Below are 19560 nucleotides of genomic sequence, written 5' to 3' on the forward strand. Positions count from 1 at the left end.
GTGAGATAGCATTCGATTGGTGCGATTAACACAACAGTATATCCCATTTGTATCTCTGTGTTCGCTTTGTGTTAAATGCTATAAATGTTAATGCTAAAAAAGTAACATATATCACTCTTTACGGAACTAAATTTACAATAAGAAAATGAATTTTAATTTAAGCATTTCAGAAACAAATTAGTTTCCTAAGTCTTGTATAAAAATCAATATATCATATCACAATAATTAAAGTAAAATCTCCATGAATTTATTGTACTTTTTTCTTTCTTTGAATTCCATTCATTGTTTGCATCAAATTCACACACTTCACAGTTGTATGCCGTCAGCCGTGTTACTTTTTGATATCTGTCTGTTATGCAAGCCTAGATCCATTTTAATGTGGGCGAATTTACGTTATTCCAGGAATTGTTTTTTATTTTTTAATTATATAACATTTTACTGTAATTTGACAAAAAAATAAGTAACTTATTTGATAATATTATTTGAGATTATGGTTAATTCATTAAAAAGTGTTTTTTTCTTTCAGGTTATGGACAAGATCGTTCTTATAGCTCTCATCTGTAAGTATTTGATTAATTCAAATTGATTTGTTTCATTACCTTGAAACTTTGAATTGATTCGGATGTAAGATAAAAATATATATATATATATATATATATAAATTTGCTTTCACTTATAACTTACGAGCCACATCAAACTTGTTCAACAAATTATATGAAACTAACTTTTGCCGGCCGGATTTGCACGCGTTATATTTGGAGTAGGTTAATTATTGGAGTAGTATAATACACATATAAACCTTCCTCTTGACCCAAACCATTTATTAACAAAACCCTATCAAAATCCGTTGCGTAGTTTTAAAGATTTAAGCATACATAGGGACATAGGGACAGAGAAAGCGACTTTGTTTTATACTATGTCGTGATAATAATAAAGAAATTCTCTTCATCTCTCTTAAGAATATTATTTGTCAGTTAACTTGTAAACGTTTCACAAAATACAATCATAACTTTACACAATTCTGATTTTGACATTTTACTTATGACGTCAAAAATACATAACAGGCGATGCTAAATTAAGAGGACAATAGAAAAATAAATGGCTATTTATGTGAGATTATTTAAAAAGTAGAAAATTATGCTAGTATAATATTCCTTAACTTTACCCATTCTTCAATTATTAATTTTTTAATAATTTACAATAGTAACACCATGTATATAGTTGCACTTTGATCTATTTTATAACATGATAAGTGTTTGCTATACTTGCTTGTACTACAGGATGTAAAATAACTACTTTGATCAGTGAATTTTTATATCCAAATAATTAGCTTATAAGAGAGAACATCCGTTAAGAAGTAAAGGGCTAAAGTAAAAGCTTACCCTTAACTCTCTCTAAATTGAACCTTAATGGAAGATATTTTTTTTTTACTTCCGCCATTAGATTGAGATAATATGTTGGAAATGTTTGAATTACTTATAGTTAAACCAAACAAAATCATCCACATGTTCCCTACATTAATTTTAATAAACATTTTAATATGATGTAGCATGTAAATTTGCGAGCGAAGCACAAAACAAATTATATAAAAAAACGATTAAAATAAAAGAGTATAATTAAGTTCACGGTTTATATTTCAAGCATTTGCAATCTGGAACATAACGGACTTGATTTAATTAATATCAAGAATCAAATACTACAGCTTTCAGGATACTGAAATGAAGCAAAAATAACAAGCCACAAACTGAATCTCTGTTGTCCTTTCTAGCTATTTAGCTTTAACACAAAGGTCTTTAGTTAGTTTATCGACTGGGAGAGCAAACACTGGCGTAAAGGCTTTGAACAATTCAATCAAACCTTAACGGGGTTTTGAACGATGCTGTAGCTGTACTTGCTAGGGCTGGGTTAGATCAAGATTAAACCGTCTGACTTTCTGTGTAAGTTATAATAACTAACAAAGATGAGAAAAGCGACAAAATATTTGTTACGAAACATCACTAGTTTCATGCCCGATTGTGGTGTAACATTCCTTATGTTTGAAAAATAAATTCACTCATTTTCGGGATTTAATTACAATTCTTTCGACTTATTTTGACCAGTATTACCGGGAAAATATTTGGATGTTTCTCTGCACGTGCATTGCAATCTCACAGTTTTAATCATAAGCTGGTTATACGTATTATAATAAAAATACTTTATTGGTTCTTCTAAACTATCTTATCGTGGAGGTCAGTTTAATTATATTGCAATACGTGTACAAGTTTGCAGAAATTAATTTCAGCGATCAAACGAAGGGAGTTTTTATTTTTGAATATTGTTCATAAAATTAGAACGACTGTAAAATAATTAAAATTATAACTGGGATCATTAGTTTTCATAATAAATGGTTGTTAGTTTTAATAATTCAAAGGTGTTGAAAGGACACAGAGATATAATCAATAACAGTATGGTGAAAATTAATTATTCTATTTATTTTTGCTCAGTCTTAGATGATTTTGTTCGGTGAATATTATGCAGAGAAAAACTGGAACTTCTCTCACACTCTTCTACTGGAATAACTATATTATTAATAATTAATTCAAGCTGAAATCAGAATAAGGAAAATATTCTACTCGTTATGCTATTATGTTATTATACTTCTCGTTCATCCTATAAAGCTAGTCTTACAGCTAGTCTATATATATATATAAGACTAGCTGCGCCCCGCGGTTTCGATTTCGGTAGTTATTCGAGCTGTCTATGTACTAAATTTCAGGGCAATCGGTTCAGTAGTTTTTGCGTGAAAGAGCAACAAGCACGCACACATCCTTACAAACTTTCGCATTTATAATATTAGTAGGATTAGTAGGATATTAGTAGGATTTTTCATACAATATTATTCAAAAGCATTATCTTTATAAGCATTTTTTCCAAACTTAAATATAAACGAGTGTTAAAAGAGCACAAATATTCATGCAATCACTTAGTGACTCTTTCGATACCCTTAATAAATTCCGTCCCTTAAGCGTTGAACGTATTTGAAAGGCCTTTTATTTATTTTACTGGTCATTTTAATACTAATTACACCAAAAGTAGGTTGTTTTTCTGCTTTCATGTAAGTAACATTTATTTCAAAGATTGATTTTTATTTCGAATTTTGAATTTATTTCATTGCTTTTTACGTATTTGTTAATTGTTGTGTTTTTAACATCAAAAAATATAAATTCGTAAGATCAAATAAGTGAGAAACTTAAAATGACATAACATGTGAATTTCGACGCAAAAACATAAAACAAAGTTGATATAAATTGTGAAAAATTAGGTTAGCTCAGCGTCTGTTCTCGTGTCATTTTCCGCTAAAATGCGCTCCTATTATTTGTTCATATCTTTTGTTCCGCCAACTGTTTTTGATGCGCTGGTGTATACAAACACACGTACATGGTTTCAAGTCATTACATTCTCGTCTAAACTAATTTGCGAGCGTGTTCTGAACCGCGGTAGCGACTTTTGACACGGATGTAATCTATTTAATTGAGTGTGCAGAAAACATTATGGGGTTCTTTGTAAGGTAGGTGGAACAAAAGGTTACGAGTGAATAAATATAGCATTTTAATTCGCGCCTGTTTAGTAGCGTCTAGCTCAAAACATAAATTAATTTTTATTTTAATCAAGTTTTTATTTAGTTTGTAAGGGTGTTGGTTACATTGGGGCTGACATAAACAATAGTTTAAGAGCCCACTAAATAAATGATTAAAATAAAATATAATAGTTTAAAAAAACTATAAAACACGCTTTAACAAAAATCATATTTTGCAAATTGAAAACTGGAATAATTTTATCAAATTAGTGTATTGTCATCGGTCCTCAATAAATCTACAAAGTTTGAACGAAATCTGGCCGTTTAAAGTGGGTCAAAATCGCGCCCAAAGAAGTCAGTTACAAACAAACAAACATACAAACAAACAAACATACAAACAAACAAACATACAAACAAACAAACATACAGGTGAAGCTAATAAAAAGCGTGTAAAAAGAGCAAATCTGTGTCTGAACAAAGATGTTAATAAAATTAACCCAGTCGGTCTAGCCGTTTTAGAATTTTACCTTTTACAATACATAATTTTACCTACTTATTTCATGAATTGAAAAAAAACGACCAAGATGGTTTGAAAACAGTGACAGCGATGCCTATCGTTTATAGTTAATATCTACATTTAAACAATGCTTCAGGATAAAAAAACATTTTTTTTACCGCTATTTTCACTATAATTTATCATTTATGGTTAATTCTTGTTTAAATAAATGAAAATACGATAAAAACGTAATACTAAGGATCCAAAATTTGATCAATTATAATAATTAAGTTATGATTGATAATTTAAAAAGCCTTCATTTAACATTGAAAGTGATGTATTTCTCACTACTATTGAAAACACAAACTTCATAAACGAAAAAAATTATACATCATTAATAGAACACATTAAATCATCAATATTCCACATTAAAGCAGAAATAAACAATAAATTAAAATCGTTCCTTTGTTTTAGGATATTTCTTATAGCATAATAGAAAAGACTATCTTAAAATGAATTAGGTACAAGGAAAATTCCGCGTAGTAATAAACAATAAGAAAAAGTTAATAACTACGCTACAGCGTAGAAACAGAATGTTTCATTTGTACATTCTTCAATAATAATTGGATTATTCGTCCACATATTTGTTTTCCAATAACGAAACTGAAATGAATTCTGAAATCATTTAATCATATTTGGGCGAGTGGACACAATCAACTGTCCCTTGAGCTTTTAATTATTATCATTATCAGTTCGATTGTAGTACAAAATGATTGCTTTCAGATTATTTATTAGTGGACAATAGTTGTAGTTATTTGACAAAATATAATTGTTTTGTGTAAGAAATTTATACTGGTTTGTTTCAATTATTTTGTACAAAAATTGATTGCCGTCCCGTGCTGGGGAGGTACCACTAGATTTTAAAATGTCAACTGCTGACAATTTTTTTAGAAATATAAAAGGAATTACGTAAAATCGGTTGAAAACTCACAGAGTTATCGTAGAACAAAACAAAAAGTACTGTCGAATTGCGAACTTCACTCTTAAGACAATACTTAATAAAAACTAAAAAAATCTATGTATTACTTGATAACTCATTTTTAGGCGGGTGATGGTTAGTCTATACAAGTATTTACACTTACTCAAAGTCTCTGATTACGGTGTACGGATTTAAAAATGTTTCTAATCAACTACTGCCGCTGAAAAAAAATTGCAAGCTAAATCAATACTGACCTCCATTTATTTCCTTGTAGCTATATCTTTATTTGGTTATTACACATCTAGCCTCAACACTAGCGTGAAAATATCTCCATAAATTTACGTTTTTAAAATAACTGAAGCTTTTATTCGCGTTCGTAATTTGAGTTACATTACATATGTAAAACAATGCAGTACCACCACGGTATTCATGTGATATTATGATAATACGTTCCGCTTAGCAAATACAAATGAAATTTACTCCGAGGCGAAATGTTTATTGCGCTTAGGTAATTTAATATGGAGGAGAAAAGATGTTGTAAAGAGAGATTTCAAAATGGTCTATCTTTCAAATTTACTGTTGATTACATTTTCAGACTAATGTGCTTTATATTTAATAGCGTTCTTCAGCTTGCTTAGATGGATAAGAAAATGGCTTAGTTACGTAAATAATTTATAATGCAATTTTTTCCGCAGTGAAAATGTTTTGGTTGGGTCTTATAGTGGTAACAGTACAAAAACCAATTTCAGTTTAATGCAGTAAAAAAACTTCACTGCATATGATATGTTTATTTATTTATTATTATAATAGCTTAAGCTCACTAACTAAGAACAATAAAAAATTATTTTTACTGTGTTTTCAGTTTAAATACGACGTTATTTTTTCTAAAACCCAAATCTATAGCGTAGTTTGCGTTTCAATACCATATTTAGACATCAACACAATAACTATACTAGAAGGCATAATTATTTTTTTCAAGTTTCATTCACACAACATTCTTCTAAATTACAACACTTTTTCTTTCCTAATGTAATATCGGGGGACAAAATAATAGCATGTTCTATTCCACGCGATATACAGATGACCGCGGGTTCAAAGCTCCCATTTCCGAGCGGGGAAGGTATGGAAACAAAAGATGCTCGTTTCCTCAGCAGTTCCGTGCCATAGGTCGGCTGGGAGGGGGTACAATGGAGGTATTGTTTGTGCCCGGTGACAGGAAAAACTCCGACCTCCTTGTTTCTGTGAATTTTTTATTTCTCTCTTTCAATTCTTTCTTTTTTCTTACTGAAAACCCTCTTTGACCGTGTCGGTTTGAGTCAATGTTGTATGTTGAGACGCAAACGATTTATTTATTGTTTAGATGTGTTTCAAGGTCATGATTATATTGAATTCCTTTGATATTTGATTTATAGCTATTTTTAGGCAGATAAACGAGACGCGTCTGTGCTATCGCGGTCATCGTGCAAAAACAAAACAAAGGGCCCGTAGGGGTTCGATCCCAAAACGAAAAAGAAACGTCTTGGTACCTTTTTCGGCTAATTGCCCGGAAGGAAAAATCAATAAATGTGAAATGCACTTTCAAGTTCTCACAACAACTACATAGATTATATGTTTACTACTGTAACAGTATAATAAATATAATGGAAGCTAGAAGAAGTATGAACTCAACTACATTCATTTCAAGCGATGTAATGAACCGTTCAGTTTATTTGGATTTTCAATGTTTATAAAATTCCGGTGCGACCTGTTGGGGGGTAGCTTAGTGGACGGCTGTGTATCCGTCGGATTTCCCCCTCCTCCCACCCGACCTTTCCGGTCCACTCTGAGAATTCCTTATTTACCCGTTTTTCCTTATCAGACGGCACCATTCGCAACACATTATCAACCTCTCCTATATCGCGTATTTTATACAAAATAAACTTGATTACGCTCTTGTTCAATCAATGTATTGTATACTTCCTTCTCATGAAAATGTGTCCGTACTTTTTGTTATTTACAAACAATATATAAGTTAGATATATATAGTAGGTACGAGAGACAAAATTATTCGATATATGAACAACACCAACGATTCAATTTACGAGATTTTGTATTCTTTTTGTTATTTTTGCAAAATTGTATTCATTCGTACTCTTGCTATCAAAACCTGAAGGGTTTCACGGCATTTTGTGAAATACAAAATAACTTCTTGAGCACAGAATGCACTTCATACGAATGAATAAGAAAACACGAGTTGGCCGCTAATTGCGGTTTTTCAGGATTTACCTTCATAATGGCGTCGATGGAAATACGCCTATTTCTAATTAACGTCGAAAACCAAGTTCATTTATGATTCCCGAGCAAAAACAAAGAGTGAAAGTTCGGGAACTACTATTTTCTATTGTGGAGTAGGCACTTACGAATAAAACGCGCTGTATGAAAACTAGTTTTGCTGCTGCTAATTTCAGTGTTTTAAGCAATTTTAGACTAATTACATTTGTTTCTTGTTATTAAATTAGACTACATTTAGTAATACATCTAATTACTTAAAATATTCTATTCGCCACCTCGTCAAATCATCATTGCAAAGTAAAAAGCAGTAAAATTGCATGTTTCATCTGTGTATTTTATTTAAATTAAAATAAATCATTTTATGTACTCGAAGGCATTATGTGCGCTATGATGATTGTCGCCAACATTTACTACGTTACGGACGCGCTACTTAAATATGTGTTTTATAATCCCTACTGTTCTTTAGAATGTTACCTCTGTATATAAAAATACAGTAGCAATCGTATAGCAGACGTAGGCAGCAGACTATATCCGGAGGACACGCTCAACGCCCCTCGATTTCCAATGGATTCCTCATTTTTCGTCCTTGTCCCCACTCAAGCGGAACATATTACGAAGGTATACACATGTAATGTAATTTGTTTTGTAAATACTTCTCGCGGGTCGTTGAGTTGCGAATTGATCGAGGGAATGTGAATTTCCATTCTTGCTATTGGAATATTTTGATTTCATTTCATTTAATTCTGTGCGAAATTGCGATGTACGATTAAATACGGAGAACATATAACACCTCATTACCACAGATAACATAATACTGTCATTACTAAAATGTTCAAAATGATATAGAATCATGCTAAATGTGTGTTTTTAATCATTTTATTCAAGAAAATATACAATAGTCATTGCTTAAATCGATTTTATCAAGTAGTCTCTCTTCATCTTTGTGACTAAGTAAGGCGTGAAGGCTTTGGCTGATAGAGCGAATAGGTCGTATTTGATCAGCCAATCTCGTTGGCAATCGACCAGATTTAGTAAAAAGTTTTTACCTTATTGAAGTGAAAAAAATAAATAAATAAAAAGGAGTTTCTTGCATTCAATTAAAAGTATTGTGCTAACAAGTAACGTCGATTGGTAAAGTCCTTTTCAGTTAGTAATGCAATTATTTTTACACATTTTTATAATTGTTTAGAGTATGTTTTAATTGAATTTTCTTTTAACCTTCTGTTACTGTAAGATTGTATTTGTATACGTTACATACGTATTTCATACGTTGTATACGTTACGTTTAGTTCATAATATGTGTCAAGTTACAGTACATACAGTAACCCAGGAAATATTAGATAACTATACAAATTATTGTTGAAAAGATTTTAAATTTACCATAAAATAATATTTTCACTACTTTTTCCGTCTGCTATAATCCGTCTGTTTTATTTAGTGCTATTATGGATTCAACTAAATCACTTAATTTCTCATGAATTATTGAATAAATGAGAGCGAGCGTGTAGGTAAACAATTGAAATGAAATGAGTGTAGGTACTAACCTTTTATAAAAAAGTGATCATGGGATATTACAAACGTTTGAATTCATTTCAATATTAAGAAAAAGGATTTTAAACGTTTTGTTACAATCACAGATAATATAAATATATACTAGTAGTTGCAATCTTTTTCGTTTATTTATAAATTACGTAACTAGTTTACCTAACAGTTTGACTCGTAAAGCAAATCAATACAAAATATATATCAATACATTTTTATTTACAATCGGAAAATATAAGCAACGTACGATTACAGAACAGCGAGCGGATACGGGCTGCGGAAATCGAATTCCAAGATTTGTACATTATTATATGGAAAATAGGAATCCCTATTGGATATGACTATGACGAAACCTTTTTCGGATCGAGCTGCCAATATGAACACGTAATACATGAGGTTGTGGGCGATGTTACGACATATACATTTAATTTAATTTTTATTTGATATAATTTTTTTTTTTGTTTATTTATGTATTTTTTTATTATCATACTGTTTTTTGTATTTATGAACAGAAATTTTCTTTAAACTGTCACTGATTTGAAAGGTCGCTTCAACCGAAGTTAATGGGCTATAAAGTCGATGGTTATTCTTTTAAAGAGACTTTACTCATAGCATATAAAATTATTATAATGATTTTTTAAACACTAGCGGTTCGCCACAGCTTCACCCATAATACGGTTATCATAAAAACCTTCCTTACGTTAGCCGTAACCAAATAAAAAAGTTGAATTGGTCGAGCCGACCTCGAGTTTGACGCTGTAGACACACTGTCATTTATATTCATTCAGTTATCTTCTATATTTATATAAAAATGAAACCCGTTTTCCTTGGTCACGGCATCACGCGTGAATGGCTGGACCGATTTCACTAATTAATTTTTTTGATGTATTTGTTATTATTAGGAGAAGGTTCTTACAGAAAAAAAATCTCTCTTAAAGAAAATCTCTCAGAAATATTGAAAAATGTACATTTAATTTTGCATATTTTAAAAAATGCGAGTAACAAATGTCAATGTCATTCACAGCCATAGATTATATTTATATAAGGAGTTGAAATAGGGAGATGAAAGCGATATAACCGAATACCACGCGGGCGAAGCCGCAGGCGGAAAGCTAGTGTATTATTAAATATACACTGCGTCTACAAGTCCATCAGATCACTGCTACAGCGATAAGACTGCCTATTGTGCTATTCTGATATCCTTGTTAAATCTGTATTTGTGGTAAGAGTACTCTTTTCTGTATTGTTTCGTATACAATATAAAAAAAATATTTCATTTCATTGTTTTTGATCTTACTGTATGGTTTGTGTACATAGTTTATGATATATAGATTACAGAGCGTTGTGTTATAGAGATTTAAAAACTCTTGTAACTGTTGTTTTGGGTTTATAAGACTATACTGTGTTAATGCTGTAATTGATTGTTTTAAATATAAGTCGCGATAATTTCAATTAATTTTTGTACGAGTCAATTTAGAGGTTGATTATTGACAAATTTTTGACAATGTTTCTGTATCTGCTCTTAAACTAGCAATGGAATATTAAAAAAGGGCGTATTGTGTTCCCAATATATATATATTACATAGACTATATTGATGTTATTTTTTACAATTGAGTTCCAATAATTAACGAATATCTTAAGAAGACAATTTATACTTGAAAAGTTAATATTTCTTTATATGATTGCTGTACCAAATTATAAATGTTGGTAGCCGATGCTGGACGATTACTATTTTCCCTTCATGGGATTCTACCAAGTTTCGACCAATAGGTATTTCGTACTAAATGTTAATCACACTAATATTAATATTTAAAAATGAAAATTTAGTTGCTTGGATGTTTGTCCGTCAATCACGCTGAAGCTACTGAACAGATTTTGATGAAATTTTGTATAGAGACAGGGTATTAGCTGACTTGGGTGATAGGATATTTTTCCCGATTAAATGCTCCCTTGGGATAAAACAAGAATCTTGATATCTGGGCGGAGCCGGAATCAGCGTCTAGTATTATATATAGTGATTTGATTGTTATTAAATGATTAATGTGATTATTATTTTTTTAAAACCTCTTTCCACTATAACGATGTGTTTATTTGGTTGACATTTAGATAAACAACCATGAGGTACTCATTATAAAAAGATACGTTGATTAATTCAAATATTTGTTCTGTATCTTAAAAAAACGTATGTACAGAACATAAAAGCAGTTAATTAACATAAAAAATAAATACAAGTGGGTGGTTATTCTTTTATTGATATTTGATTAAAACTCCATCCATATTCAAGGTGAAATCGTCATTATTAATGAATTACTTTTGAACAGTTTAGTTAATTAAATATGAAATAGACTGCAATAAACTTATAACTGAATCTTTATATTACTATGAGTTGCACAAAATTTAAATTACTAGGTATTTAATCAAAACGTTAACGCGCGGACAATGATATTTGAAACACATAATTTCAACACCGAATTCGTTAGTGGCAACAACCGGAGTGCACGTGGCTCGTAAGTTGTAATGTGGGCACGTAGGAAGTAAAGGTTTTCATCACATGCCCACGTCAATAATTGGAGCGGTCTTGTTTTTTTTGTTGCAGCAGCGCTCGCTACGGGGAGGCTTTGTTCCGCGCGCGGCCCACCCCACCCCACGGCGAGCTACGTAAAACGGTTCGTATTTTTCATTGTTGCTTTAAAGCCTTATAGGTTTTGCTTTATTTATGCCCTTTATGCCTCTCCGTGGAAGATAAATGCCCGGAAGGCGATGTTCTGTTTCTGTCACGGTTAATGGTTTTACGTTATCGGCTGGAGCGTGTTTATTAATTATAATTATCGTCGCTATAATGACTCACTATTGTCGTGTTCATTAAAACTCGAAATGTTTGCATTATGCTTTAATTGGATACATTTTATCGGATTATTTCCTACCTTCGGTCAGGTATATTGAAAGTATAGTTAGACTCAGTATATTATTTTAAAGGGAAATCTCTCTTTATAGTCTATAGTAATATATCTTTAGTAAGCATATCTATACCACTCCATACGCTACATTGACGCTAGTATATTTAAAAATAGAATGGTACTTGACATGCGGATCGACGAGAAGTGATACTTGATTCTCTTTCAGTATGAACTATTCATCTGCCTTTGATGTAGATGTCTATTCTATCAAAAATAAGCTGTAGGTTTTTAGTTTATACCTACAGCAATCTAAATAATTCAGAACGCATTCGCATGGCTGATATTCAAAGTAGATACGCTGATGCAGCACGCACGAAAACAATTTCACACGCTGAAAAATCCCAATGGTATTTTAAAATTCGAGTTCGTTTTAAATGAAAATTCTGTTTTTGGTATGCAACGCGCTCAATTCCCGACCCATTTTCGTACAAACGCGAGGAGAGCAAGTATGGCTTTTGAATCACCCCATACTAAGTGCATTACAACGATCGTGCGAGATTAAACAAACAATGTTAACTAAGTTACATTACAAACTGCGAACGGGCGAACTTCATTCGCTTTCACGGGTAATATTGTCGATGTTTCAGTATTCAATATTTTTGGTGCATTTTCCTATTTCATATCAATGTCTATACCGTTTTTTACCACAATTGAAAATTAATAACAAAATTTTCTTAAAATCTATGAAAAAGCTTTTCGTTATTTTATCAGTGAAGATAATCCTATTGTCCTTGGATGTCTTCGTAATTTAATACTAAGAATAAAAACAAAAGATAAAACAACAATACAGCGAAATATGTCAACATAAAACAACGGAATGACATAAAGATAAGAATAGCCATATTTTTGTGGGCACAAACTAAGATCAAGTTAAACGATGCTATAAACTTGAGCCACAAAATCTAATATATCCGGTCTTGAAAATATCATCGTCTGGCTGTATCGCAGATATTACATCTCACGACACCGTCTACTGTATTGAGGTGTCTTGTATAGATACCGATTGTGTTTGGAAAAATATAGGTACTTATATAACTGAACAAAATATTGTATCGTACGAAAAATATTAAGCGCACTTTTTGAGCTTAGGCATAACGACGTCATCCTAAACAAACATTTAGATGGTATATAAAGCCTTGAAATGGCTTAAAATTTTGCTGGGATTTATGAAAAATAAGGTCATACGGAAAGCCACATCAAATTATGGTTATAATAACGATTGAGATATATATGAGGCTCCAATAAGCAACTGACTAACAGGGTGTTTGTGTTTAGAATAGGGTGCTGATAGTGTCCACAGACAAGGTAAACAATTTGCAGGGTCAGTTAACGCGTTAGTTTGCGTCCTACATACGGATTGAATTGACTCAGCCTTTTCAAAGATTAATGGGATGCACTAACGATAAATCGCAGTCGCCGGTTGACAACAAAAGATTTAAAATCCTGTTGAAAAATGTATTGATCGAATAACGGATGAATGTTTGTTGAAAGCTTGCGAGCGTTCGAATCGTCTAGTATTCCGTTTAACGCAGTATTGTTTTCGGAATTTTTGCATCAGTTCTTTTCATCATATACAGTAACTGAACAAAAGGAAAATATATTATAACCATTATAAACATTTATAATAACAGAAGCAATAAATAACATACTAATCACATAGTCTTCACGACCGTGGAAACATCATGTAATATCAGAGAAACGGTCAGAATATTCTAATATGAATATTCCGGAAGATATTTATTGGAAATACATTATTCGCGTTCACCTACATCAATCATACGTAACATACATTAACGGCGAAGAATAAAAGTGCACAAAGGAAGATAGAGAATGTTTTCACAGCTGCTAACGTGTAAATAAATGTGGATTCTTGAGGTTTATGATAAATTGTATTATATTCAGCGTATCCATCATAGAAGATACAAAGATAGAACACGACTCATACATTTTTAATACGTCGGTAATCCCAAAGCCGATTAGTGTACCCATCATCGTGTGTTCCAGTTAGAAACAAAGAAATAAAGCGAGCATTTCGCCTCTTATTCTGCTCTAATCTCTAACACATTTTGGGATCATTCAGGAATTAATACGAACATTAATGAATGTAGCTTACGTAATCCAGCGAGATATATCTGATTGAACGTTAATTCCATTCAATAAAATATGTCACATATTCCATACGTATTTAAAGACTCGAACAGTTTGGATGTAGATTACAACTTTTATATGCTGTTCTATAAAGAACATTTGGACATTTAATTAGGATTCGGTTATATATTGTTTAATCACTTGACAAATGATTCTGCTGACGCTATTGGACGTTTTCTGGAAAATCCCATCTGTGCCATCGATCATACGCTGTCGATACATTTGACGTCTCGACTCTGCGCTGAATCAGCAATTTCCAATAAGGAAATGTCTTACTATATGGGGCGTATTTTGAACACAACATTATTTGTATTTTATAAATTCAGTACAACGATAAAACTCACATATAGAAACTTCACTTGGTCATAAGATTTTTTACGTCTACGATGAATAAGAAATAGAATGATTCCAAGAACCCTTCGATTTAGGATAGATAATATCGTTATCTCGTCACTTTTAGCCCAGTTAGGATTGAAATTTTTAATGTCTAATGTAACCATAGTTTTAACAATAAATTCTTATTGAGTATCATTAGCTAACATTATTAAGGATGGTTAATGAAATATGACACCAAAAATAACAAAAGACGCTTTCGAGGACCTGTCCTCGGCGGGGGATTTTGTAAGTGCTCAGAACAATGTCCTTTTATGGACTTCATGCTACCTCCCATCAACTAGAACTCAAGAGTGGCCCTCTGAGAGGTTGCCATGGCCCGTGCATTGTCTGCCAAAGGTGACAATGTATTGTGTCGTAAGTGTTCTTAGCCACTTTTTAATTTATAGCAAACTTGTTACACGGAAGTGGCGAAGGCGTTGTAATAAGGGACCTTGTGCCTATTGTGTACCTAACGTGACTTGTAAGAGAGCTCGGTGATTATAAAAAGAGTTCATATGGTACTAAAGCACATATTTAATACAATATATATCTTTCACTTGAAACAGTGGTCTCGTTTTTATTTGTTTTTATATTAAGGGTTATTAAATTATATAAATTGGGGTTCAGTTGTTAAACAAAAGAGGACTTAATTTTACATCGAAATCTGTACACTAAATATATAACTGGAGAGGTAAATTAAGAGTTTTTTTTTTGTTTATTTGAACGCACTAATCTTCAGAACTATCGTACCGATTTCAGTGACTGTGACCAGGTGATCCCTGACTGCTGTAAGCTATTAAATTTGTTCAACGGACGAAGTCGGAACGGACCACTAGTTACAATATATTAGACAAATATTAACCTATAATATGGAAAAGACATAGTTTGGTTCGTACACTGCATTCATTAAATCCAATAAATGTATTCATCCAAAATATGTCATATGCACAGATTTAATCTGAAAATATACTTAACAAGTTTGTTTTTATTATAGATGGCGATCGGATTCAAGCGGATTTATAAATGATTCGCGAAAAATTGGTGAGTGTGATTTATTTCAGTTAATTGTTTTTTATTTATTTGGATTGAAATATTTCCATCAATATTTTCTCGATGTGACAGATTTATACGTTGTCAGGGCGTTGTAAACTTTGTGTCGAGTTTATACCGGTTGGGCTATTTTAATTTTCAGATATAGAGCAATGTTTTTTTTTATTTATATAGAAATAATAAAATTAATGTTATGTAAGTATTATTTAAAGAGAGAAGATGAATATCTATTCTTTTGACTGTTCGCGAATATTACGACTTACCTAATACCTATATCAGTTGAATATTATAATATTCCATCATACAATAATATTAGCCGTAAAATGCATACGAATTCATATTGAGATAAACCTTAAATAAATATGTAACAAGTACGAAAACTGTGATGGTGCGTTAATCGAATCGCGTCCAACATCAAAAGTGGTAATATATCGAGACTGTATGCCGTTAAAGTGATTATCGTGAAAATGTTATGGCGAGGTTGTCATGTACTTACTTCGTGAACGCCAAATTACACACCAAAATGAAAATTAAAGGGCGTTTTATTCGAATCCTATTCGTTTGAAAACGTATCTCATTATATGAGATGGGTTTAAACTGGAGCTTACTATTTGTCAAACACTCTGCTTGGAGCGTTTCGATCCCACCGATTCAATTTGCGCGAAATTTAATTGAAAATCGAATTGAGGAATGAAATAAAAGCCGCTCGTTGAGATAATCCGTCATCGTTTTGAATACTAGTTCACGTTTATTATGGCTCGGTGCAAGTGAATACAGCGGAGAAGTCGTGAGACTTGTAGCATGTTGCGATGTTGAAATATCCCCTTGAAAGGATCTTAATCTTCCATCAAAACGGAAAACCAGTTAGCGGAGATCTTTTGTTCGGGAGCCCGTTGAATATTTTTTTCGTCCGCTTAAAACTATTGGACTGTCTGGAAATCTAGATAATGAAAAGGTGAGGTTTTACGAATGATGAAAAATAAAAACCTAAATGATTTGTCTGCTCTTAAAGTAGATAAATAAAAATAAATAAAGGTTGAAATTGAAATAAAGAACAGTCGGCAGTAATATTAAAAGTATGAAGCATTTCTAGGTACCGCGAAACAATTATTTGTTGCATTTTAAAATAACTTGAATTTAATACCTACCTTCTACATAAACTCAGCTCAGCTATTGGATAAATACTGAAACTCCTTCATTTTGTTTCCTTATTATACTAATAAGAAGGAAGTAATTGTAATTATAACTATAATATAATCAATTTTATAAAGCAATCAAGGCCGAAAATGTTAATAAAGTTGTGTGTGATCTGATCAAGCATCGACTGAATATTCATAAAGAATTAACAGATCTCGTTTAATATGCAATGTAGGGGTACATATATCGAGGCAGTAGGAATGGCCGGCTGCTGTCATCAGTGACGAGGGTGCACTGGAGGGCTAATTGGAAATCAACATGACACTCGATACGGTCTCACATCAAACTTAGTGCGAGCCTGATGTTGGAACGATTACAAGAAAAAGTCATTCAGATGTATACAATAGTGTCATATATATAACGTATTTATGGCAAAGGATTTATTGTAATGTAATTTAGCGTAACAATTAGGAGCTAGAATTAATTTGTACGTACAATTTTCAAGTAATATGTTGTACAAATTCCTACTACTAGCACAAAAAAGCGTCTTGTGTACTATATTAATTTCTCTATTGTATACATTTAATTGTAATTATTTTTTTAATAGATGTTTATCAGCACAATAATACATGAGTTATGTATATTTTGTAATAAATAAATACCTAATATAAAGCACACAGCCGCCAGTCGTTTTGAGAATGGTACTGAAATTCTCTCAAGTTTCGTACCAAAGTATCTATCGTTTGCGTTATTTTAAAATGAAATAGTATTAATTTATTTCGTTCCTATATGATATATTATGTATAACATTGTATGTAATAACATACAAGTTTTTTTCGTACTCGATGGATAATTTTTGTCTCTATCTTGTTTAATGAAGCACAACCGAGTATTATTCTAGCATTTTTATCGCGTAGCTAACTACTAGAAATAAGATATTAATAATGAAAGTTATAACTTAAAAGTAAATCAAAATTTAAAAGCCGAGTCCATGTTCTTTTGTCCGCCATCTTTGGAATTCGACATATTTTAATAGTTGCCCTTTCATTTGATGCCTTTATTAAGGGAGATATATATTTATTCCGATATTCAGCGGAATGCCACCTTTTTTAACTGATTTTCCTCAAATATTGATTACATTTACCGGAAGGCTTCCAATTTAAAAAGCCACATCGAAATCTGTCCACCCGTTTGAGAGCCAAAAATATTAGACCATTATTTTTGTGTCAAGGGTAAAATAAAATTAGGAGAATTGATGATAACTAGTCACTTACATTATACTGACGTTGACTATTTATCTAATTCATTCGTTTCATGCGCTCGCTATTACTAATTTTTGATTTTACCAACATATATTAATTGGGAAACATAAAAAATCCGTGACTTGTTTCATTACTACGGACAATCACACTAAACCATACACAAATAGAATTAAAAGCGACACGATTACATGAGCTTTATGTTTGAAAGATTCACACGTTTTGTCACACACAGGTTCTGAAAATAATGGCTTCCATGCTGTATGGCCTAAAAAGAGTTTCAAGCTGTGTGTGTGCTATCAAAAGACTGCGACTGAACAAAACGAGGCATTCAGGTAACATATTCTTTACAAAAGTATTTCCAACATAGCAAAGCATACAATTTTTCGCCCTTACTTAAAAACATTTTGTTTCAGAAGAATTGTTGCTGAATTGTATAATGGCGATAATCTATGTAAGTATCGATTATTTTTATTATTCTAGATCGTATAAAACTCAATAGGGGGCTATTATAATCCCTGCTAATATCATAAATGCGAAAATAAATCTGTATCTTATGCAAGATTTTCCCAATGTAAAAAAATCAATTAGCAGGTGGTATAAAGGTAGTAATGATTAAATCTGAGCTGTATTTTAAACACATTTTATCAAATACGTTATTGAATTAATCGTCCGATATTTTCCGAGAGCTATTAGTATTATAAAATGTTATGAGCTACACTTATACAGCAATAAATATCTTTTCCATTAAAACTTGAGTGAAAATAACAATACGTTAGTGTCGTAGTTAGAGGGTTTCAATATATCCCGCACAGTAACAAATCGTCAGCTTAATTCGTATCATTGTTCTAATGTGACTTCATAAAACATCTTGTTTGTGTGCCATCGACCACAATGGCCGCCCGCCCGCAGAATTAGTGCTATCCCGCCAATTTTAGCCCACTTTGTCTTCATAGCCAGCTGTCTCTGTGCTTTAGGGTCGTGTAACATTGGCCCTATGAGGATTTTTTCATTTAAATATGCTTTTTTAGACATTTAGTGAACTACAATAAAAAGAGATAGCTCGAAAGTAAATATATTGCTCTTGTCATATACAAAGTAAAATACGGTTCAATTTAAGCAAAGGTGAACATACACGACTGGCAAAGGGTTCATTTCCATTTCATCTGTTTATAGTCCTAGGGTTCAAAGGAAAGATATAACAGCTGGGTATAAGAGCGTAATTCCCGCAGGTTTTGTCCTGCGACAAATGTGTTGGGAAGTAGAAAAACGTGTCTACAAAGCTCACGGCTGCATTTTTAAATCCTTCGTAATGGCCGGTTCGTTAGTAAAGTATAAGATGATGTGTACGGAAAGAAACATAACATTTTTCAACGATATTAAAACTAAAAGTGAAATCCGAGTAATGCCAAGTATTCGAGTCACGTACAACTATTTACACAGTATCTAACCTGTTAAGAACGCTTACACAACTTTTCTTTTCAATTGCAAGATGTTCGAATCCGTTTATTCTTTCAGAAAACTTTATTTATAGGTCTTGTTTAACATTGTATTCTTTGCAGGTAGAAATGTTATACAATATTTCTTCCATACAATTTATCTCTTCTTATTCTTCTTATTGCTATTTGCTATTCAATGCTAAGAAATATAAGATATTGTTCATGTCTTTGATATTTACTTGATTCATGCTACCGTAAATTTTTTTAGCGTAACTTTTACGTTTTACGTTTTATCGAAAAATGTCATAACTGATGTCAATATCAAATATAATAATAATTGATCATGTCAT

General features: G+C 31.9%; 1 protein-coding gene across 1 annotated transcript in view; it reads left to right on the forward strand.

Moving 5' to 3' along the window:
- The first annotated feature begins 531 nt into the window (after positions 1 to 531).
- LOC119828471 (Down syndrome cell adhesion molecule-like protein Dscam2) overlaps positions 532 to 19560 on the forward strand; it is a 67140-nt gene continuing 48111 nt past the window's right edge. The window contains exons 1-5 of the mRNA XM_038350630.1: positions 532 to 560; positions 11442 to 11511; positions 15320 to 15366; positions 18007 to 18106; positions 18188 to 18225. The gene's annotated coding sequence lies outside the window, so the exon portion shown is untranslated. The remainder of the gene's footprint in view (positions 561 to 11441; positions 11512 to 15319; positions 15367 to 18006; positions 18107 to 18187; positions 18226 to 19560) is intronic.

This window comes from Zerene cesonia, chromosome 8, assembly GCF_012273895.1.
Source record: "Zerene cesonia ecotype Mississippi chromosome 8, Zerene_cesonia_1.1, whole genome shotgun sequence".
NCBI lineage: Eukaryota > Metazoa > Arthropoda > Insecta > Lepidoptera > Pieridae > Zerene > Zerene cesonia.